Source organism: Camelus bactrianus, chromosome 23 (genome assembly GCF_048773025.1).
Source record: "Camelus bactrianus isolate YW-2024 breed Bactrian camel chromosome 23, ASM4877302v1, whole genome shotgun sequence".
In the NCBI taxonomy this organism is placed as follows: Eukaryota; Metazoa; Chordata; class Mammalia; order Artiodactyla; family Camelidae; genus Camelus; species Camelus bactrianus.
Window position 1 is genome coordinate 2,580,938 of NC_133561.1, and position 22,007 is coordinate 2,602,944.

Here is a 22,007-nt window from a genome sequence, read left to right on the forward strand (position 1 = left end):
TTCACGTGTTTGTCCAGTGCGTCCGCTCTCACCTCAGCAATGTGCAGCCGCCTCCAATTCACTGTCAAGTGTTGAGTTCGGGAAATGCCCCACGAGCTGTAACCTTCTGAAAAGTAGGCTCCAGTCTGTGTAATTCATCCTTAGGCGTTTTGGCAGTGGAGAAAGTAATCTTCGTCCAAATCTTCCCTCTCTCTTTTTCTCTGGACCCAGAAACTACTCACCACCTCATCCAAACCAGGATCGCCGGTTCTCTGCTGTCTCAGGGCTCCTCCCTCGCCCGGCGCCCTCCAGGTCTCAGCAGATGCACAGGGCTCTGCGTCGCTGCGCCCGCGTGGGCCCCGCAGCCGGCCCGGCAGCTCCACTTTCTAGTGCTGTGAATGCAAGGGCACCATCCCTGCAGTGAGTGTCTCCACTGCAGCCTTTCTTCTAGCTCAGGGCCTCATCCCGTGTCGCCAAAACTGTAAAGTGCTTGGAGGCGCCTTGACTAGCAAGTGGGCATTGTGTCCAGCGCAACCGTCTCTTCAAAGAGACGTCATCATACTTTTCTGCTTGCCCCTGTCGTTTAAAAACCGGGAGTATTTCAGGCAACCTGCTCATCAAAAAACGGTAACAGCAGCGTGGCCACGGTTCACGCAGAGACACATAATTAGATTCAGTCGTGTTTTGTGTTGGACCTCAAGCCAGTAAGAATCTTATCTGTTCATTTCTTGATAGGGACCTACTTACAGCGTGTTCATCTGTGTATTAGCGGATATAATAGACTCAAAATCAGTTACTGTGATCTCAAACCACACGGTGCATTTCCTCTCAAAACACATTCATATTTCTTATCTCTGCCAGTAGATGAAGATTCATTCATATCTCAGTGAGAACTCAATGATGGTTTATAGTCATTGGAAACCTTAGGAACAAACAGCAGTCCAATTTTAATCTTTTTGAAAATGGTATTTTTTATTAAAAATAGTTTTTAAAATACTACAAGTTTGTGTAATTGACATAATAAAATCATATGCACACTCAGCACTATTTGAAATGTAACCCCATTCATGAAATAGAATGTAAACTCTAGTGAAATGTAAAAGGGAGCTTTAGGGCTGTAGGAACATAAAATTAAAAAAAAAACCCAGTTTTTAATAAATTTTAGTAATGTCACATGAGCACAAAGAAACAAATGTATGTTTTTAATTATAGTAGCTATTATTTATTTATCTTTTGATTTTGCTAGATAACTCGCATAAGTAATCTTTTTAAACTGGCCGACATCCTTCAAATCTGGCATTATAACTTCCCTTTCAAAACTGAAAAGACAGGTTTTAGCATAAGTCTTATGCTCATAAACTTCCTTAAATTCAGAGAAATAGTGAGTTTCTGTGACTAGGGGATGGGTTCTTTCAACTTAAGCATGCTTTACAACATAATATGAGATCATCTGACTCAAATAATGAGAATTTAATAGTGTGTTTTTTAAACTCTAACTACAGAGAGAAAAAGCTCAAGTCAAGATTTTCTTTGGATGTGAGCAAGGCTTGTTGAACTGCTTTCACTTAGTGTAGTCTATCTGTAAATTAATTTTTAAAATTAGGTCACATTAAGTAAAAACTGGAAATTAAAACCCAGGCATAACAAATCTCATCTTTTTATTTTATTTTGCTATTTTTACTTTTTTTTTATTGAAGTCTAGTTAACACACAGTATTATATCAGTTTCAGGTGTGCAACATAGAGATTCAACATTTATACACATTAGGAACTGACCACCACTGTGAGTCTGGAGCCCGACTGTCCCCACGCAGTCCCGGAAGCACTGCTGGCTGTGTTCCCCATGCTGCACACTTCACGCCGTGACTCACTTACATGGTAGCTGGAGGTCTGGACCTCTTAATCCCCACCACCTACTCCGCCCAGTCCCCCCCACCCAGCTCCCTCAGGAAGCCACCTGCTTGTTCTCTGTGTCTGTGACAAATCTCGTATTTTTAGACCAGTGGATGAGTCTGGAGATGATTTAGTTCAGCCTCCTGTTTTAGAAATGAGGTCTTCAGGAGTTAGTGACTGTTTTAGAAAATTCCCTCCTCTTTTCTTCCTCTCTCTCCTCCTCCTCCTTCTCATCACCATGGCACCACCATCATCATCGTCATTCAGATCACGAGAAAGGAGCCAATGGCCAAATAAACACAACCTCAAGTTAATTTAGGCAATTTAAACGTCTCAGGTACTAAACTGAACCCTCAAAAATGTTTCCCGTTCACAGAGAAGAGGGTGTTTCTGAGGCAAACCTGGGATTTAAAAAAAATTCTATGTATTTCTTTTGGTAAACATTCTAGGCATTTTTTTGGAAATGATCTTATTTAATCCTAACAGACATTACATACTGATCAAAAATTCTGCGCTTTTAAAGATGTCCAAAATGTTAACATGACTGAGATTAATAATCATGGTGCAACACATTGAATAATCATGCACATAAGCATTTTATAAGAGGGAGGGTGAGGAGAAGACGTAGGATTCCATACGAATTCCTTTGCTTAACACGGTGATGCTGCATTCAGCTCGTCGCTAGAGGTTTTTGTTTCATGCGATGGAAAGTGAAGGAACGAGTGATGGCGAGGGTATTTCTCATTTCTTCGCGCACTGAGATTTCAGCCTTGTGCTTTGTTTTCTCTGCTCTTTATTATAGACACACATATACAGATAGAGAGTTTTATTTTATGTGACCAAAGTAGCGCGCCTAACTTATCTTCTCCCCGGTGTCCTTACATCCTGCCCACCAGCCTGGCCCTCGCTCATGTCTGCGTTTCCTTCTTACTCTTTTTTAGCCCTTCCCCAGCCTAGTCCTCTTATATTTTCCAACATAATTTCAATTCTTTCTTAAATTTTGAAACGTTGTTATTATTATTTTTAATCCCCATGAAGCTCTTTCTCTTTGCTCTGTTCTGGCCCCAAGAAGTGCCTCATATTTCAGCGTGTACACTCCCCCAAGTCCTTGCTTCAGCCGTGGAGTCTCTGAAACCAATGAACAACAGCAAGCGCAGGGCAGCTTTTCAGAATACACGTGGGCCTCGATCGTGTATGTCTGAAAATGTGCGGTGCAAAAATTATTACTTGTGCACGTGGATAAAATGCGTGTGGTACACTCGCAGGGACCCCAGGTTTTCTGTGTGAGTCCATACGTGTGAGCGTGTGTGTGTGAGCGCCTCTTTGATTCAACAAGGAATTAATTGAAATTGGCATGCGGGGACTAGTTATTTGTTCAGAATGGATCAAGATAAATAATATAGACAGTGAAAATCAGAGCATCTCCCTGCGATGTGGGAGTGCAAAGAAAGAGCACGCAGATGGAAACATCAAAATGAGCTTCTCTTCAAACGTGGCCCAGGTCACCCTGCTTGTGAGTTCTGAGTTTCATCATGGGCTTGAAGACAGGCACAGAAAAGAGTGCCGGGCGGGAGTTAGAGGACAGACCACGTGCGATTCAAAGACTGTGAACTGTTAACTTTCGGAACAAAGTAAAGAGATTCCGTTGAAGGAATGAGATTAAAGATGCTTAAAGAATTTGAAATACATGACTAAAGGCGCTTTGCCAGGTCTCCTCCAGTTTGTTCCAGACCAGACAAAGAGCTGTATTGAAAGGGCAGCACTAGAAATGTTTCTGATGAAAGAAGCTGTTAAATGCTGTTACGGAAGCCAAGTATTAAATCCTCAACGTCATTAATCATAGAATTTACATATATATATATTATATATATATATAAGTATATATATATATATATATATAAATATAGTCAGTTTACAGGGTTGTGTCAATTTCTGGTGTACAGCATAATGTTTCATGCAAATGATGCCACTGACATGGGCTTAATTTCCAGAATATACAAACAGCTCATACAACTTAATAACAAAACCAAATAACCCAATCCAAAAATGGGCAGAAGATGTAAGCAAGCAATTCTCCAGTGAAGACATATGAATGGCCAATAAGCACATGAAAAAAGGCATAACTGAGAGTTCGAGATTTGCAGATACTAACTACCGTCTATAAAACAGGTAAACAACAAGTTTCTTCTGTAGAGCACAGGGAACTGTATTTAATAACTTGTAACCTATCATGAAAAAGAATACAAAAAGGAATATATGTCTGTGTATGTATGACTGAAACATGATGCTGGACACCAGAAATTGGCGCAACATTGTAAACTGACTAGACTATAATAAAAAATAGTTTAAAAAATCATGGACTTTATATTTCCTCATTCATGGCTGTGTATATGCAGTCCTTCCTATTAACGGGAGTTTATTCCATTTTGGTGGTTTCATGTGGTTCCCTGCAGAAGGAATTGTCTTAAGGATCCAATCCAAGAAGAGCAGGATCATCTCCAGATGCTCTTAGAGATTTGTGCCTTCCAAATCTGGACGTGTGTGAATTGGTGGCCACGAGGACGTCCAAACTTTGCATCTGACTGAATCCTCTGATGTCGCCATAGTGTTTCCCTAAAACAGGAATATTTGGGCATTTAAAAGGCATTCAGACTATCTTGAACACTTCTTTTTCATCTGTCCTGAGCCTTTGGGCTTGAAGCCTTATTGACTGAAACCAACGGATAGTAATTATGCTAAATTCAGCACACAGCACTGGGAACCAGGAAGCAGCTGGAGCCTTGACCCAGTCTTCAGTGCACGTAAAGGGCTGTGTCGCGCTCGCCTCGCTGTGAAATGAGAAGACCGGACTAGTTTGCTCCACGTGCTCCCTCTCATGGAAATGCTTTATTCCTGGGAAGCTATTACATTTCAAACTCCAAAAGAGCCGCATGCAAGGCACTGATGGCAGGAGGACTGTGGACCTTGTAGAGAGTTGTAGGCAAGAAGTAATGTTTACCAACATAGCCACTTCCCAGCGTGAACGGTCGCCTCCCAGAGGCTGAGCTGTAACCACTCCCGGGCAGGAAAGCTCAGACAGGCCAAGCTACGCATCACACGTGAACTGTGAACGCTTGTAAAACACACAAAAACGTGTTATGAGAAATGAGTCATTTAGCAAAACAGAAAAGCAGTAAAACAGCATTTGGATGATCTTTTAGGCTGAAGTCAGCTCAGTTAGAGCGCGACGCAGAAGTACGGAGCAACGTTAAGAAAACTACTGAAGAGCTTTCCTATCACTCTTTAAAAAGAGAGAGGTTGACTTTCCTATGTTCAAGAAGTCGCTGGAAGACGGATGAGCAGTGGAAGAAGACTTAGGGATGAGTTAGGCTCTGTGTTAGTGACAGCTGGAGGTGAACAGATCAGGGCTTTCCCTCTGGGATCCCCCCAGTCATGGTACCTGTTTTGCTTAAGCAAGTTACCAACACATTTAAACTGTAACAAATTCACTGGAAGAAGAGAACATTACGAAAAACCACTGCTTGAAGCTATTCAAGAGTTTCATTTCTAGGCCATTTTCTGCTTTGTGCTTGTTTTTTCCCACATATATTTCATAGTAAAACACGATTATTTACACAAAGGTGAGAGTTTTGAGTTGCAGCCACAGTATTAAGTTGTTGAAGCGTGTTTAGTTTCAAAGTGTTCAAAATGAAATGAGTCTAGTAGTGCGATCAAATCTGGTGGAAGAATGATGAGTAAAACACAGAGTAATGACGAAAAGCAGCAGCTGCAAAAACATGTCTCCGAAAGAGCGTTTCCAGAGTTTTCGCTAAGGACAAAATATGTGGATATATATGGGAAATACAAATGAAATACTGAGATGCCAGAAGAAAAAAATAACTAAAAATAGGGGGGAGGGTGTAGCTCAGTGGTAGAGCACGTGCTCAGCAGGCACGAGGTCCTGGGTTCAGTCCCCAGTGCCTCCCCTAAAATAAATGAAATAAACCTCATTACCCTCCCCCCATTTTTTTTAAAGTAACTAAAAATAGAAGACAGAACTAAACAAAACCAGAACGTAACGATTTTGATTATGGTTCAGAATAGGACCGTGGAAGTAGCACAGCATATTTAACAAGCAGAAATTGCAGAATTCAGCACACCTGGGGTCAAAGCCTGCGTCCTGTGGTCTTTGGTCAAGAACCTGGACCGCTGTGAGCAGAGCTGTCTCATCTGTAATATGCGGAGAGTAGCTCCAAGCTCACAACATTTTCAAAACAATTAAGTGAAATCACAAAAGCAAAGCAGGTCCTCGTAAGTGAGCACCAAGTTGGGAACCTTTATTGTATTATCATTTTTAATACTTATTATAAATGTTGGTATTTGCTATCTATCCTGTATCTATAAAGAGAAAACATAAATATTTTAATTTCAAGGCATTCCATAATAGTTCTATGAAATGACGACATGCTTCTTTGAATTCCTTTTGGTTTTGTAAACTTTTTTTTTTTAACCTCCGTTGAAACTCATCTCATCTTTCGATATGATGAAGTGTAAGTCTTTATTTTAGAGATCTTTTCTGGGAAGATAGGTAGGTATGTGATTTGCAAAATGCACAGTGGACAGCTCTTGTAACCTTAAAACATTTTCCTTTCCCTGCCCCCCGTCACCGCCTCCTTTCTTGGTCACCAGTTGAGTACATGCAAACTCTCTGGCTTTAAAATGTTATCTATGTAAATTCTTCCATCACAGCTGGACAAGATGCTTTCAAGAGTTTTTCTGTTTCCTGTGTGGTGAGGCAGCTTTCCCCTAACGCCCGTTTCCCATCAGTACCACAAAGACCTACCTTCTCAACCACCGTTTCAACGGTCTCTTACCACTTCCACCTTTCTGTAGAACATTTCATTTGGAAGGAGGCTCACAAGTATTTGTTCACTGGGCTGTTCAGACTGATAACATCTCTTGGGACTTAAACTCTGATGCACAGTTCTCATCTGGGAAAAAAAAAAACGCAACTGTCAAACATCAGCAGATAATACCCAAAATGAAAACAAACTCTTTTCTGTTGCAAAGTCACAAGATGGTTCTTTGTTTTGCTCTTTTGGAAAATGGAACTCTTTACATTTTTCTAAAAATCAAAACGAGAAAGTTTTATTATTTATCTATTTGCTAACTTTTGTAGGATTTTAATATAATTAGATTCTAAATCATACACTTTATGAATGAACGTGTTGTTTTTGTAGTAGCAGCTATAGACCTAAGAATAGAAAATACAATTAGATTAACATGAAGACATAGATTTAAATTTTTATAAGAAATGAGAGAATTATGTCTTTATTCTAGTAACATAAAACATGTCAAGGCATCTTTTGACATGCCCTAAAACTTTCATCTAAAAATAAAATTACCCCATATTGACTGCAAAAGCAAATTAGTAGAATTATGTCTGTGTTCTTTATAAAGAATATTGTGATACAATCCCTATTATGCATAATAATATGACCTGCTCATTTTAAAAATGCTGAGTTTATTTGCATTATTGTTCACCAGCCCAGCAATTACAGGAGCTTCACTGTTTAATTTTCACTTGCTTTATAGTCTTTTCTTATGATTTTCATTCTATCATGAGTTTCCAAGATATTTTCAAGTAGATAAGTTTCGTAAGAATGAAAGCCAGCCTACAAAATGTTGACTTCAAAATATTTGGTGATTCAGAAATCTGTATGGCTCACAATGACCGCCCTCTCCTAAATGCAGACACTGATAAGCAATGATCAGCGCAGAATAAAAATATAAGCCGTTGTGCTTACGTCACAACAAAAGGCAGAACTGCGGGCGGCTGTCTGCACAGCTGGAAGCCGCGGAGAGCTTCAAACGTGGACAGGTGCTCTGCACACGACTGCACACGCGCCCCCGTTTCTGCTCTCTGAGACGTTTGGGAGTTTCTTGCTGAGATAAAGTTAAGCGGGGCTTCTTGTAGACTTCGCTGTGTTAATACTCTGAACGCCTCAGAGCAGAATGGAGTTCAGACTCCTTGATGCCCCTTGGAAAACTCCCACAGGCTTTGGGCTCTACTGTTACAGAAAGCAACTACTGCAAATTGTTAATTCGATAACCACATTTAAATAACCACAAATTGTGGGGTTTTTTTTCACAGTTTGGTTCCTTCTCTCCTTCCTCAATGTTGTCACCTAAGTTTGGATTTTAAGCTTCTCTACCCATTTCTAATTTTCTTTCTTGTTCCCTCCTACTAATTTCATCATATTAATCTTTCTAATGCAGCTCTGATAAAGTCACAAATTTTTTTTAAGATTTGCAATGGGCTTCCTTTACTACTACTACTAATAATAAAATTTTGAATGTAATCTGATATCCAAGAATGTGATCCCAATCAGCTCTCCAACATTTTTTCAAATGACTTCATTTCACGGCCCATTTATGTGAGGAATTAGCCTGATCACCAAACATGCCAGAGATTTCTTCTCCCCGATCTCGTCCTCACGTTCATTCATCTGTCTGAAAGACGCTCAACCGGTCTGTTTCTTCTGAAACCCAGGATATTCCTTGGTTGGAATTTAACTGAAATCTTCAGCATAAAACTCTCAGATGCTTCTGTCAGTGTATAGCAATCTCCTCACCTGCACTGCCGTAAAAGTCCCTTACAAACCTTTGAGGCATGAATCGCAGTTGTGTGTGGCTGCCTCACCTGCCTGGCTGGACTGTAAACACCTTAGGATGGGGGTGGGGCGTGGAGGAGGATTCTGCTAGGCAGCTCGGAGGGTGGCTTTCGGCCGTGGTCAGTTGTGTGTGGAATGGGTTCAGGGCTGTCCACCTGGGAAGGGAGCTCGTTACCTCAGTGATCACAGCCCTGAAAGATGAAGAGTGATGACGTGTTCGCAGCGTGTCTTCAGCAGAGCAGCTTTTATGGTTCCACCCTCTGTATGCATCACCGTGCTGCGCCCACGCGCAGAGTGGGGCTTTCAAGTATCTTATGTGTCCTCAGATCTGTTTCTGATTTGTTGAATGGACAATAGGGGGAAGTCCGATGCCCTAGGAGAGTGCACATTTCTTTCTCCCCTTTTGTTGATGCTACCACGGTCCTTCAGGAACCTAAATTATCCTAGCCCAGGTGAGTGCCTGCATCTTGAAAGCAGCTCCTGGGAGGGCACCTGGTGTATCACACCGAAAGCCTCTGTTTGTGACCATGAGGCATTATTGTCAGTATGATTCTCCCTAGGACAGTGGTGACTCCAGGCAAACGAGGGAGCGGTTCCGGAACGCGGGCCCATCCCACCTCTAGGAGCACGAGGAGTGGAGCAGGAGAATCCAGAAACACGAAGCAGTGTTTTCCACACAGGAGGAGTTTACGCCTTGGGCCAAATCTCCCCAAACAACCCACGTGCTATCCAAGGAGGAGTGCAGACACCCACACACCTCTCCAGGAAGCCTCGGGGAAGGCACTGCGCCGTGTTCCCAACAGCTCAGAGCCTCTCTGCTGAGGGGGAGTGAAAACCAAGACCTCACTTTTTAACATGTCTTTCGGGGGGAGGGTACAGCTCAGTGGTGGAGCGCGTGCTCAGCATGCACAAGGCCCTGGGTTCAGTCCTCAGTGCCGCCATTAAAATAATAAATAAATAAAGAAAACCTAATTACCACCCCCAAAATAATTAATTAAAAAAAACCTAATACATCTCAGACTTTACCTTAGGTTCATAACAGACATGATTTTAATGGAATGAATACGTCTATGCCCAAGGTTTTCCTCCTCTCCTTAATTCAAAGCAATATTGATAAAAGTAAAAATAGGAGAGCTATACGATTTGGCTCATCTCAGAAGATCGGCTTCAGAGTTACATGTTACAGTCACAGGATTTTAGTCCCCCTGGTCTTGTCCTAATCCCTTGATAAAATCGACAGACAGTAGATTAATGTACACACATTTCGTGTGCATGTGCACACGTATATATATGATGTGCCTGTTGCTAATGTGAATGCAGGTTAGTCAGACACCTGGAATTAATTTAACAACCCTCTGAACTTTACGTAAATAGCCATTATCTGACTAGATGATCTGAGTGGTTTCGGATGCCAGGATTGTCCGTGGTCCTGGCATAGGAAATTTGCACTGAGAAGATGACTTCCCGATGGGCTGTTTCTCTAGGGAGAGCAGTTTGAATTAAAGAGAAAAATGCCTGTCAAACTCATTATCAAAAGTGCATAATGGTAAATGGCAGCCCGTGGGAAATCCAAGGAGAATTTAATTTATTTCTCTAATGAAGGAGCCAGTGTTATTATTTAAAACCAGTCCTCTTGTACTTTTGCCTTGTCTTGAGGCAAATATTTTAAGATGGATTGTAAGTGATTTCTTTCTTTTAAAACTGACTCTGTTTCTCACTATTGTTGCCCTGAGTGATCTGGACATTCTAAATAGGCAATTAAAAGGTAAAATTGGGGAATGAGATGGTTAAGATAAGCTCTAATTTAAAAAAAAATGATATTTTGAGGTCTAAAGAAGATTTTATAGCACTCTTTCCAAACAGTGCAAAAAGAAATTCGGCCTCACTGTTGACTGTTGCCTTCACATATTATAGAGGGTGACAAGCTGTCTTGATTATTCCATTTGGGACGATTAAATGTCATTCAATCTTTATGTTTTAGAAAGAAAGCCAGGGAGAAAAAGAACAGAGAAGAAATAAGTGAGTTAAGATCTCAAATGGAATTTTGATTTTAAATCGTGAATAAACACTAATGTTACAATTTATATAATCCAGATAATTTGGGGAGAAAGGTAATAGTGGGTCTCAAAAAATAGTGGGGTTTTTTTTTCAGCCATCAAGGGTAACTAACTATAAATGCAAAATACCATTAGGCTTCTGCAAGAATAATCATGAGAGCGTACATCTGTTGATTACTGAACAATTTATTCCACTTGGGTCCTGTGAAAAGTCTTTGCACAGTACAGATCTTTTTAAAAACTTAGAATCCTGCTATACCACCCTACTGTAGCACAGCTGGTCTCTTGCTTAAAAATAAAAGTAAACTGAGAAATCTCTAGCTGCCAGAATTATTAGATATCACCATTGCCTGCCCTTCTTTTCTCATGCCACGTTATTTTTTTAATTGAATCTTGAGCTAATCTCTCAGAATGAACTCTTAGAATCTTCTATTCTGTCTTCCAAAATGAGAAGCCAAATTCTAGCCTTCTTTTGCCTCCCTCAAATACTGTCTTCCAGCTTTCAAAACAAACTGCCCCGGATTCTCAATCTAGCACAGTAGACCAGAAATAGACAATTTTATGCACATGTCAAGTATTGAAATCTAACTGAGAAAAGGAATAAGCAATGGGCATTATTAATCTCTCACTGGTATGCAATTCCATAGTCAGGAGCTGTCTTTGGTTCAAGCTAATCCTTTAATTTTATGGGTCATTAGTGTTTCCTGAAGTCAGATACCACAACATACTGCCAAAATCAGGGTGCATAAGAACCACTCAGAATGAGCACACTGCACCTGCAAGATGTATAAAAATATATTGTTCTGGGGCTTACTTTTTTTTACTTCTAAATTATTTGATATAGCTATTAGATTAGATGAGATGGACTAAAAGCATCTGAATTTGCTTATACACTGAGAGCAGAGTTCCTTTTGGGGTTCCAGAAAGCAGCCTTAAGAAGCTGATACGTTTGTTGCAAAATTAATGTTTTAAAACAGGGGTAACTCTTTTCTGCTTAAGTTGACATGCAGTTCAGAACTAGCATGCAAATAGCATAAGCAGCTTTGTTCAAAATCAGCCTTTCTACATGCGGGGTGATGATAACGCGCGTCCCCGAGCAGCTCCGTCTTCGCGGGTCTGCAGACTTGGTACGTAAGTTTTGCATGGTCTATACTCGCTTTAAATACCTGGTAATTTAACATCTGAGGAAATGGAGGCTCAAAAAAGTTAGATAACATGAGTAAAGGTTAGACTTTTAACATTAGACCCACCCTGCCTGCTCTTGGATTTGGACAGAGGAGAGGCGGTGCCCAGGTGGAGACGGTGGCCCAGGAGCCCTGTCCCCCGCGCACTGAGGGCATCGACCCCGGCACTCGGGGGTCCGTTCCAGGTGAGCCGGGGTGCCGGGAACGTGACCCCCAGGACGTCCACCACCGACCTTCAGCACAGGGCGCGCGTTTTAGCCGTTTGTCAGAGTTCCACCATAAAATGGCCCACTCGAGGTACCTACCATTTCGAAGATGCAAGGTCTAAAAACAGACCTGTTCTGCATCTCGCAAGGGTCAAAACTTTAGCCCTGTTTTAGGAGAGATGGCCTTCATTTGATTTCTTTTCGGGTCCGCGGAGGCGCACAGGCTGAGCCGGAGAACGCTTGGGTGGAGGGGTGGGGGGCGCGGTCCCGCCAACGTCCCGCAGCGCTGACCGCACCGCCGCGGCCCTGCCCCTGGGGAGCCGCGTGCTGGTGAGAGACGCCGGCTTCCTCTCCACGCAGGCCCCTGGTTTTCCTTAATAAGCCCACAAGCACTGTAGGAGTGTGCGGTAAACAGCATTACAAAGTGTAAACCAGGCACTGCCCCTCATCCGTGCTCCCTCCCCGCTGTCACCTGCAACCCAGTGACCCAGGGACGCTCCTCCCACTTCGGAGCCGCGGGGTCGTGAGCCGCTCATCCCCCGGGGGAGAAGTTTACGACTGAGCGAGAAAATCATGGTGGCAGGAAACTCTAGGCTTTATGGGGAAAAGAAAGATGTGTGTGTGTGTGTGTGTGTGTGTGTGTGTGTGTGTGTGTGTGTGTGTGTGTGTGTGTGTGTGTGTGTGTGTACACACATATAAAACAACCAAGGTTTGGGAGAGAAAGAACTGGAAAAACACCGCCCTTCCTTTTGCTCCAAATGGAGACGAGATTAAAGGAAAATGTAAGAATCTCTGAGAGCTTGGGGAACAAGAATGGCAGGAGGAAGCAAGGAAGGCAGACTCCAGTGAGGATGTCTTGGAAGGGCGCAGGCCAGGGCTGGGGAGTGGCTGGTGGGACGCCAGGAGATAGGGAATTCAGAGAGGAGACCACCAACTTCTACGCGGGACCGGGGATGTGGACACAGCTCCAGATAATCCTGAACGTCAGCAACAGGCGGTCTGAAATGTCCGCATGCTGAATCTGGACAGATGGGATCTGACCAGCTCCTTGGACTGTCCTGTGCAAAGTGTTGTGCGGGGGCCCCCAGAAATTTCCCCTGCCTCTGAGAGAGGTGAGAAATGGTGAGGGGAGAGAAATTAGGTGGAGGTGGGAAGAGGATGTGTGGATTAATAGCAATGAAGCCAACTCCGTGGCTCCAGGAGGAGGGGAGTCAGCCAGCTCGTGGACACCAGCACGTGTCCCTCAACAACAACCCCAAGACCTTGGGACGCAATCTCCCTAAATTAGATGCATCCAAGGAAGAAAGAGGTTTGTTGGAAACTGGAGATGACTGGGTTAAACATGCATTTACATTTACTAAGTTTCCTCAACATCAACAATTGTTACGTTTTCTGATAATGAATTAGAGTCTTCTAACAGATTTGGTTGAATTATAAAAACAAAGAAATTTACATTTTTTAATACCTAAGTGCTCTGCCGGGTCTACTGTCCACCTTGTAAATGTAATGCCCCAGGGCCGTCCCTGCGCAAAGCGCTGTTGTTGAAGTCTAGACCACAGGGCAAGGTGGTCATCAGGGTTTACGCTTTGCTTTGTTTTTAAACTTAACTCTTTAACGATCTTCTCTCATTTCACTGACAAAAATCAGTGTGAGTTATTATATTTTTATTTCAATATCAGTCGTATCAGAGAACTTGGCTTTCTGGATGGTTTAACAATATTTGAAGTTTCCCTCTTAGCAAAGGTCTGATCAAGGCTTTCTTTCTATGAATGCATATAGTCTTTGAATGGTTTAACTAATAAAATACATTCGACCCAATTTTTCTAATAGCTCTAAAATGGGTCTCATTGTGGAAAAAAAGGACATTTCAAGAGAAGAAAGAGAAAATGCACACTTTATTTCCAATGTCTTTTTGAGCTACCTACTAACACCAGGTAGAAATAAGATATTACATATTAATAAAATAAATTGTGCTTTGAAATAAAATCCTTTCACAGGTATAAAACAAGCCTGTGGCTACAGTGGGGCAACTCTTAAATCCACAGACACTCAGGCTGGGTGGACTAGGAACACACAGATGAAGTTTCCACCGCAGACTGCCTGTGTAGCCCAACGGCCGAAAGAACAAAAGTGCTTCTGGGGTTTGCATCGTTTGGCTCAGGGGGTAACACATCCAGGCGCTGAGCACAGAAATGTAACTCTTTGTGGTTTCTTAAAAAAGAAAGGCATTGAGTCATTTTAGATTAATAAAAGCAAAGAGGATTAATGGCCTTTTTAATCGGAAAGAAAATTCAGCTTTACCAGAGTCCCTTCGTTACAGAAAATTTAGATGACTTCAGACTGAATGGAACATGATGAAAAGGAAGTCATGGGCCCACTTCGTGACTATTTCAGAATGTCTCGCACCAAACAAACAAGCAAGCACACACATAACTGAAGCGCGTGTTTCCACCAGGTGAAGCCGCGCCTCGTCTTTTTTAACAGCTATTCAGTTTCAGTCGTGATTTTCAGATCCTCCCCCTGCAGATAGTCCTGTGATGAGAGGGCTCTGTGTTGTGAAGGCACATCCCCGCCCAGCGCCGGGTCGGTGTTCCAAAAGTGGTCTATGGTGGCAGAACGGAGCGCAACAAAGCCGCTCTCCACCCAAACGCTTCGCGGCTGCTGGTGCCGTCTGAGACACAATGAGCTTTTGGTGAAGTCAGATCACATTTTGGAGACTTATTCTTGCTAAAAAGAATCCAAAAACAAACAAACAAACAAACAAAAAGCCCATGGCTTTTCCACGTCTGCCTTGTCCATCGTGTACTACTGCAAGGGACTTGTGTGCGTCTGGAGCAAGACAAAGGGCTCTTCGTTGGTGAGCGTAGTTTCAGAAATCTATTCAGAATTCAGCAAATTAAAAATCTGGGCATGTGCACTCACTACTACTGTATGTAAAGCAGATAAACAGCAGGGTCCTGCTGTGCGGCACAGGGGACCGCACTTACACCCAGCAATGGCCCAGAATGGAAAAGAAAGCGGAAAGGAATCTATGTATGTTTATATACATGATGAACCACTACGCAGTGCACCAGAAACTAACACAACACTGTAAGCCGAACTCACCTCCATAAAAAAAAAGAAAGAAAGAATTTAAAAAACCATAACAGCAACAGCAACAAAGAAAACATACTAATCCTGTGTGAGTAAATGGAAAGTGACACAGTGATGGAATGTCTCAGTGTCTGAGGGGCAGAGAGAGAAAAATAGAAGTTCAAGAGCAGTTTGATAGATGCCTCATGGCTCCAGAAGATTTTAACGCCAAAACTGTTAATCACAACAAGCAGATAGGAGTTTTGGACTCAGGCAAGATGGATTCTGAGTGCACAGAAGATGTCTGGAGCAGAATGATCTGTGGCAGGTTTTTGAGGAACATACTATGTGGGATAAATTCTCATCTGTTTTTGGAAGTTGAAATGTCAACCTGTTTTGAAAATACTTTTTTACCATTAGGAATATGTAAATTTGTCAACAGCAAAATCTCTTCAGATATAAAAAAATTTAACAAGTCAAGTATGGCATGAAAAATAGTAAAGAGATATTTGAAAGCAGTATGATTAAATTCCTCAGATGCTTGAAAATGTAAGAATTATTTCAAATTATTTAAAAAATTTAAACATTTAAAAAATCAACTTTTGAGAATGATTTTGAGGATATCTACAGATATTACTGAGTGAGAAAAATCAGAGCATAGTTCACGTGGCACTGGGAAAACCATCGAGGATTCAGGCCTGAGTCTGGCCCGGCAGGCTGAGGGGCCGCGGGCGCGTCGCCTCAGCTCTCTGGGTGTCAGTTTCCTCACCCACAAAACTGGCGGTTTCAGCTGCGTGGTCTCTCAGCCACAGTAGAATTCTAACACGGCGTACTTCTCTAAATTTCACCCTATTAATTTTGTACCACGATTTAAATCTATTTTTAAATCTTAATATTTTTCCATCTGCCTCTGCTTTGATAAGTGTACCTTTATTTTTATCCAAGTCATTGATTAAAATGTCGAAGACGGCAGAACCCAGTACATGTCTCAAGAAACCTAACTAGGGTGACAGTGATGCAGAGCTTGGTAAGCTTTGTGAGCAGTTACTCAAAGCCACTCAATTTTCACTCATTTTATCTGCAAGAATATCATGAGAAACCTATTAAGTGCCTTTTAGAAATCAATATATATTCTGACAGCTAGGTTCAGTGCGTGCTGTCAGATCCCTGGGGGGGAACCCAAAGGCAGCCCAGAGAGCGAGCTTCTGTGTGTCCCAGTGCTGGGCGTCAGTGAGCAGGTGAGTCAGAAGGTGCTGTGTAAAAGAAACAAAACGCACACTATTAAGAAGAAAATAAGCTCCAAGGGTGCATTGTACAGCACGGGGGACATAGCACATATTTTGTAATAGCTATAAATGGAGTATAGCCTTTAAAAATTGTGAATCGCTGAGTTGTACACCTGCAGCTTATATAATATTATACATCAACTCCACGTCAACAAACGGAGAGAATGGAGTTTGAGAGAGCTCTTCCCGCACAACCTCTCCCACTCCACCTGAAATGCGCACACACACATGCACACACACTCACACGCGTGCGCACACACACACTCACACTTTTGTTTATTCTTACCCCTGCTGTGGGGGTAGGCACGGCCGGCTCAGTGAGTCGGGCTGTGGAGTGATGGAATGGTTGGGCGCAGGGGACACTGTGCCCTACGCGGAGGATCTAAAACTGTTCAGAGCCAAGCAGAGTGGAGCCCTGTCCCTTTAGACAGTGACCTAGGAGCGGAGACTCCTGAGGGCGGTGCCCGACCAGGCCCCCCCAGCGGGTGCGACGAGGCTGCGGTGGCCAGAACTAGCGCCTCTGGTCTGGATGCTGTGAAGCCCCTACTTCCCGGGGGACAAGAAGAACGGGGGCTCAGACACTGGAGTGCTGAGAAGTCGCCACCACTCAACAGAAGAGGTCGTTGTGAGATCACCTGTTCCCCAGTGCTCTGATCGTGCGTATGGCATTCAGCTGAGGCAGGGTCCGGCTCAACGTGTACAAGCCACCAGACTCAGGGAGGGACGATCAGCGATGTCAGGGCACCTGGCTCAGCAAAGACGCACAGCCTCTTGTCTATTACAGGACTTGGGGCAGCTTTCAGGCTGGAGCTCACCGACTAGATGAGAGGCCAGTCCTCAGTGGGCAGCACCCTCCACGAGCATGGTGAGTTTGTAGCAAACAATCCCTCGTTCCTCCCTGAAAGGCTTGTGGCCATTTGCTCACTCCATTGTTCAGTGGGGAAAGGACACCCAACCAAGTCAAGGACGGGTGGACACAGAACCTAGGTTGATGGAGAACAACAGGGGCTGGACATAATCTCATGTCCTCCTGCTGGAATGGGGGTGAGAGAGAGCTGTAAGCACGGGTTCAGGGCCAGTGCCACTCACTCTGGGTCTACGAGGCCCCTGGGCTCACGCTGGGACGTTTCCTTGTCCCGGGGAATCAGAGAAGGAAGACTTTGTCGTTGGAAGAAACCCCACATCACTCCCTTGGGCTCTCGGGGCACAGCCATTGTAAGAAGGAGGACTAATGGAAACTCTGCAACCGCCCTCCCACCCCGCACAAAGCCAGGAAGCCCCAAACGTGCTACGTTCTGGGAATCGGCAACTTGCTGCCACTACTCAAGACCTAAGAACGTCTGGAAGGTAGTTCTCAGGATCTCTCTCTTTTTTTTTTTTTTTAAACCAATTTACAAAAGTTGGGTGGATCTTTGAGCATGACAGTGGACTACCACAACTTGAGTACGTTTATGCCTCAATTACAGACACTGTGCGTAGGTACTGTCTTCGTGGGAGCAGATTAGCAAGGCCTCGTGCACATAACATATGTGGTCATTGATTTGACAAAGGCAAGCTTTTCCATCCTCATAGTTTGCAGTCACCTGGGACAGAAGGCCGTATACATATACGTTGACCCAGGGCTGGGCACATCACTATGCCCACTGTCACAGTATGGTCCCAAAAGTCCGAGCCATCTTGATATTCTTCAGAACATTACATTGGCCCATTTTATCAATGGCACCGTGATAATCTGACCAGTTGCATGTGGAGGAGCACATGCGTTAGGAGGACTTCTAAGACACATGATATTCAGAAGGTGGAGACAAAACCTGCAGAGATGGAGGAGGATTCCACATCAGCGTAGGTCTTAGGGGTGCAGGGGTCTTAAGCACGTCAAGATACTCTCTCTAAAGGTAAAAAGATCATTACACTTAGTGCCTCCCACCCAACTACTAAGAAAGAAGCAAATTCCACACTTGGGAGTGCTGCTCAATCCATGCAACTCAGAATGCACTGAAACTTCTGAGCAGGGCTTAGAGCAGTACATGATTCCGTAACAGGCCCTGTCTGCAGTGCAACTGACCCTGCGACTGGAGCCACAGGACCTGGTGGACCTTATTATTTTAGGGAAAAGTGCCTATAAAAATATACCACCGAGGAGTTCATGGCAAGTCCCAACTGGAGAGTCACACTGTAGATTTCCATGGTCTGGACCAAAAGGATGCCACCTTTTGAGAAACAGCTCCAGACATGCACCTGAGCACAGACCAGCAAATGATCATGGGGCCAGAGACACCCACCGGGAGATGGCTTCTGACAGACCCACAAACTCGTAGGGTCTGGCAAATCCCAACATCGCACTAAAGGATCTTAAGACAGAGGTGGTACATTGGGGATCAGAGTCCCTAAAAATCAAAATAGAACAGCTCAGCCACTTGACTGCAGTCAGCTTCCATCATCAGCCACCTTCGTGCCAGCACCGAGGCTCATGTGTTGACAGGCCATTCACTGGCCCAGCAGCGTGGGTTCCCTCTCACCAAGATTGATCCAGCAACTGTTGCTGCCTGACGTTCAGCCAGGCAGCAGCAGAACCAACGCAGAGCCCTGATGTGACATCACTCGCGAAGGGAAGCGGTTACTTGGCAGCAGCTGGTTGCACTGGACCTCTTCCACCCTGGGAGGGGCGGCGCTCGTCTCGGCTAGAACTAACATGTTCTGAGGATGAGCTGCCTTTTCTGTGTGCAGAGCCTCAGCAGCACGACTAAGAGCTTGTAGACTGTTGCTTCATCAGTATGATTTATGATCCCCAAGTGGTCTGGGTGTCTGATAGGAGAGGAAGTTTAAACACCAGAAGTGCTGTTAACACAGCAGTGCTTTCAGTTTGCTTCCAATTTTGTAACTGTGATGTCCTCCTGGGACGTGTTTTCAGCGCTGTGAATACGCCTCTTTAAACGCGGGACCTGTCACCCTCCCCCTGCGGACGCGTTGTCCCACCCTCGCAGCCCGGCAGTGAGTTAGGGCACTTTGGTGGCTTGTTTCTGACAGCCAGTGGTGTCGTTGATTTATTTTGTTTCTATGTCTTAAAACAAATTTTCACCAGCACCCCGCACTCCACAAAGGTTTTGCTTCAAAGCCACGCCTTAAATTGGCCTTATAAATCATATATTAAGTCACTGAAAATACCAAGCTAAACTGAAGTGAGCAGCGTTACACAGCATTATGTTTGAGATCTCACTGTGTGCTACCAAAGATGTTTTCCAACTTTTACCATATCTTGAAACCATAGTGTGTTTGGATGCTCTAATTTCAGCAAAATAAAGGTCATGAATTTGGTCACAACAGCTCCGTATTTGTCAATGATGCAGCAGGTTACTAACAAGCTAAAACAAATGATTATAACAAGATGGAGTGATTCTAAGTCCACTGTCACGGGCGAAGGACAGAAATAGAATTTGAAAAATATATTCCATACTATAATTGCATATTTTGAAAACAAGTTAAAATCCAAACTTCAACAAAAACCAGGAGAAAATTTTGTAGGGAAAAATTCTCAATGGGAACTACCTTGAAAACTTTTATGAGGTTGGATGTAGACGTTTTATATTTATTTTGGAGATTGTAGGTTGTAAGTGTTCAGCAACATGGGGACAAGCTAGTAGCACTTTGCCCGAGAGCGACTGTACTGGAGAGCCGTGCTCTTCTTGTTCTAGCCTGTGTTATAAGGGCTTCCTCGTCAATTGGTGCAGATGCCTAGCATCTCGGGTTCATTGGCTTCACTATAAGTCTTTATAGAACATCCTTAGAGCAGCTCAGCTACTTGGGTCCAACATTCACCACTCCCCAAGGTACCACTTATGTTGTGAAAGAAAGGACACCCTTACACCTGTCTCCCCTGAACGTGCGAGTTAGTTGAAGGGAAGAAATCCAGGCATCATTCTCTCGTATCACAGCAGGTGGCCAGATGTTTCTCGATTGAGTGGACTGTGGCATTTGGCCAGCTTGTGACTGGAGTGCTATGGAAAGTACATGCTGCGAGCAAGGATTCCGGCAGCAGGGCGACCTGCCCTTCCCTACCAGCTCCCACTCCAAGCCATTGGACTCTGTTGGCCAAAGAGGCTTTGGAGCCCGTGGACACCCGGCAGAATAGGGGTGTGGCATCCGCTAGGTCACAGCAGAGGGAACTGGGGCAGGTGAGCTCCTGGAGAAAGTGCTCGTGGCCTGGGCGAGAGGTGCAGAGAGTAGGAGAGCCTAGGATGCCCCTAGCTTTCAGAGGTGTGCCGACCCACAGGTAGAAGGCTGACATTATATCTTCTGGACTTATCCTATAATTAAAATTTTTTTTCTCTCATGATTGCAATCTTTTTATATTCTCGGAACTCATAAGAAGAAGGTGGACCTCATTCTGAGTGAGTATGCAAGGTATCCCAGAGCCCTAGGGGACCCAGAAGGAAATAGATGTGTCCTCGGGGCTGGGAGAGAGCGGTGAAACTACAGAATGAGGAAACTTACTCCAGGGGCTTTGGCAAAGAACAGGTGTCTGTGCCTCTGGACTGGGCGCCAGAAGTCTTCTGCTTTTCTCACCAATGGGATTCTAGTCATTTAGGAAACTCTGACCTCTAGTCCTGAGAACCATGACATAGCAAGAAAAGAAGTAACAACCTACCTAAAATTTCCCAGCAGCTGCGGAGAAGGTATCAGGCAGAATCAGAGGGAGACACTTGCAGGGAATTAGAACTGCTGGTGGCGACAGATGAAAATCTGAGAAAATGAAACAATATTCAGAGCACTTGATATTCAAAAGTTTTCTTGTGCTAAAACAATAACAAAAAGAAATGAAACAAAAATCATTATTTTGGGGTAAGCAATATATTATCTAAATTGGAAAAGAAGATGGTCGGTGTAGAAATTACAGTGAGATCTCTGTGAGATCTAGTACAGTTAGCATTTCAATCACAAAGCAAAAACAGACAGGGAGATGGCAATTGTGAGAGGAAAGGTGAAGGATTTAAGGTTAAATCTGCAGGATATGATATAAATGGGAGAATTTCCAGAAGGAGAAAAAGAACAGAAAGAGGTCAGGCAACAAGTACATCAGCTGTATCAGAGAGTTCTCCTGAAACGAAATAAGAATCAAGTCTGTAGAATTAAATGTCTTCCATGGTTCTCGACTAAATTGAATAATGAAACACATCGAACACATCCTAGTGAAAATCTTAAGTCGAGGGATTAAAAACACACAAGCCCCCAAGAAGAAATGAAAGCTGCCGACAAGGGGGCAGTGTGTTTGGCTTTGCTTTATCTCATTAGCAATGGGCAGAGCAGCTGGAGAAGAGAGGAATGGAGCTACCACTCAAGAGTCCGATGATCAGCTCAAATGTTATTTATTTGAAAATACACAAGAATTTAGAAAACGTATTACCCAAATGCCCTGCATGAAAAAATACTCAAAGAAAGACTAACCAATCAAAACATAATTCTATGGAGAGGAAGATGAGGAGGAAACCAGGTGGTGGTCTGCAGATCCATCCATCCATCCATCCATCCATCCATCCATCTGTCCATCCATCCGTCTACTCCTGTATCTCTTTATCAGTCTGTATCTTTATATCTGAATACACAAACACCTAGTAGTAGGTGATTTAATGTTAAATAAAAACTCTTGAAATTGAAATGATATATTGCAAACAGCGGAGAGA

The 22,007-nt window shown here is 43.5% G+C and overlaps 1 long non-coding RNA gene across 1 annotated transcript; it reads right to left on the minus strand.

Annotated features, from left to right (window-relative positions):
- Positions 1–1,048: 1,048 nt before the first annotated feature.
- Positions 1,049–12,430, minus strand: LOC141574836 (uncharacterized). The gene is made up of 3 exons (XR_012501977.1): positions 12,071–12,430; positions 6,694–6,841; positions 1,049–4,484 (listed from the first exon to the last, which is right to left on the minus strand). It is a non-coding gene; the product is annotated as an uncharacterized LOC141574836 (long non-coding RNA).
- Between the last annotated feature and the right edge of the window lie 9,577 nt (positions 12,431–22,007).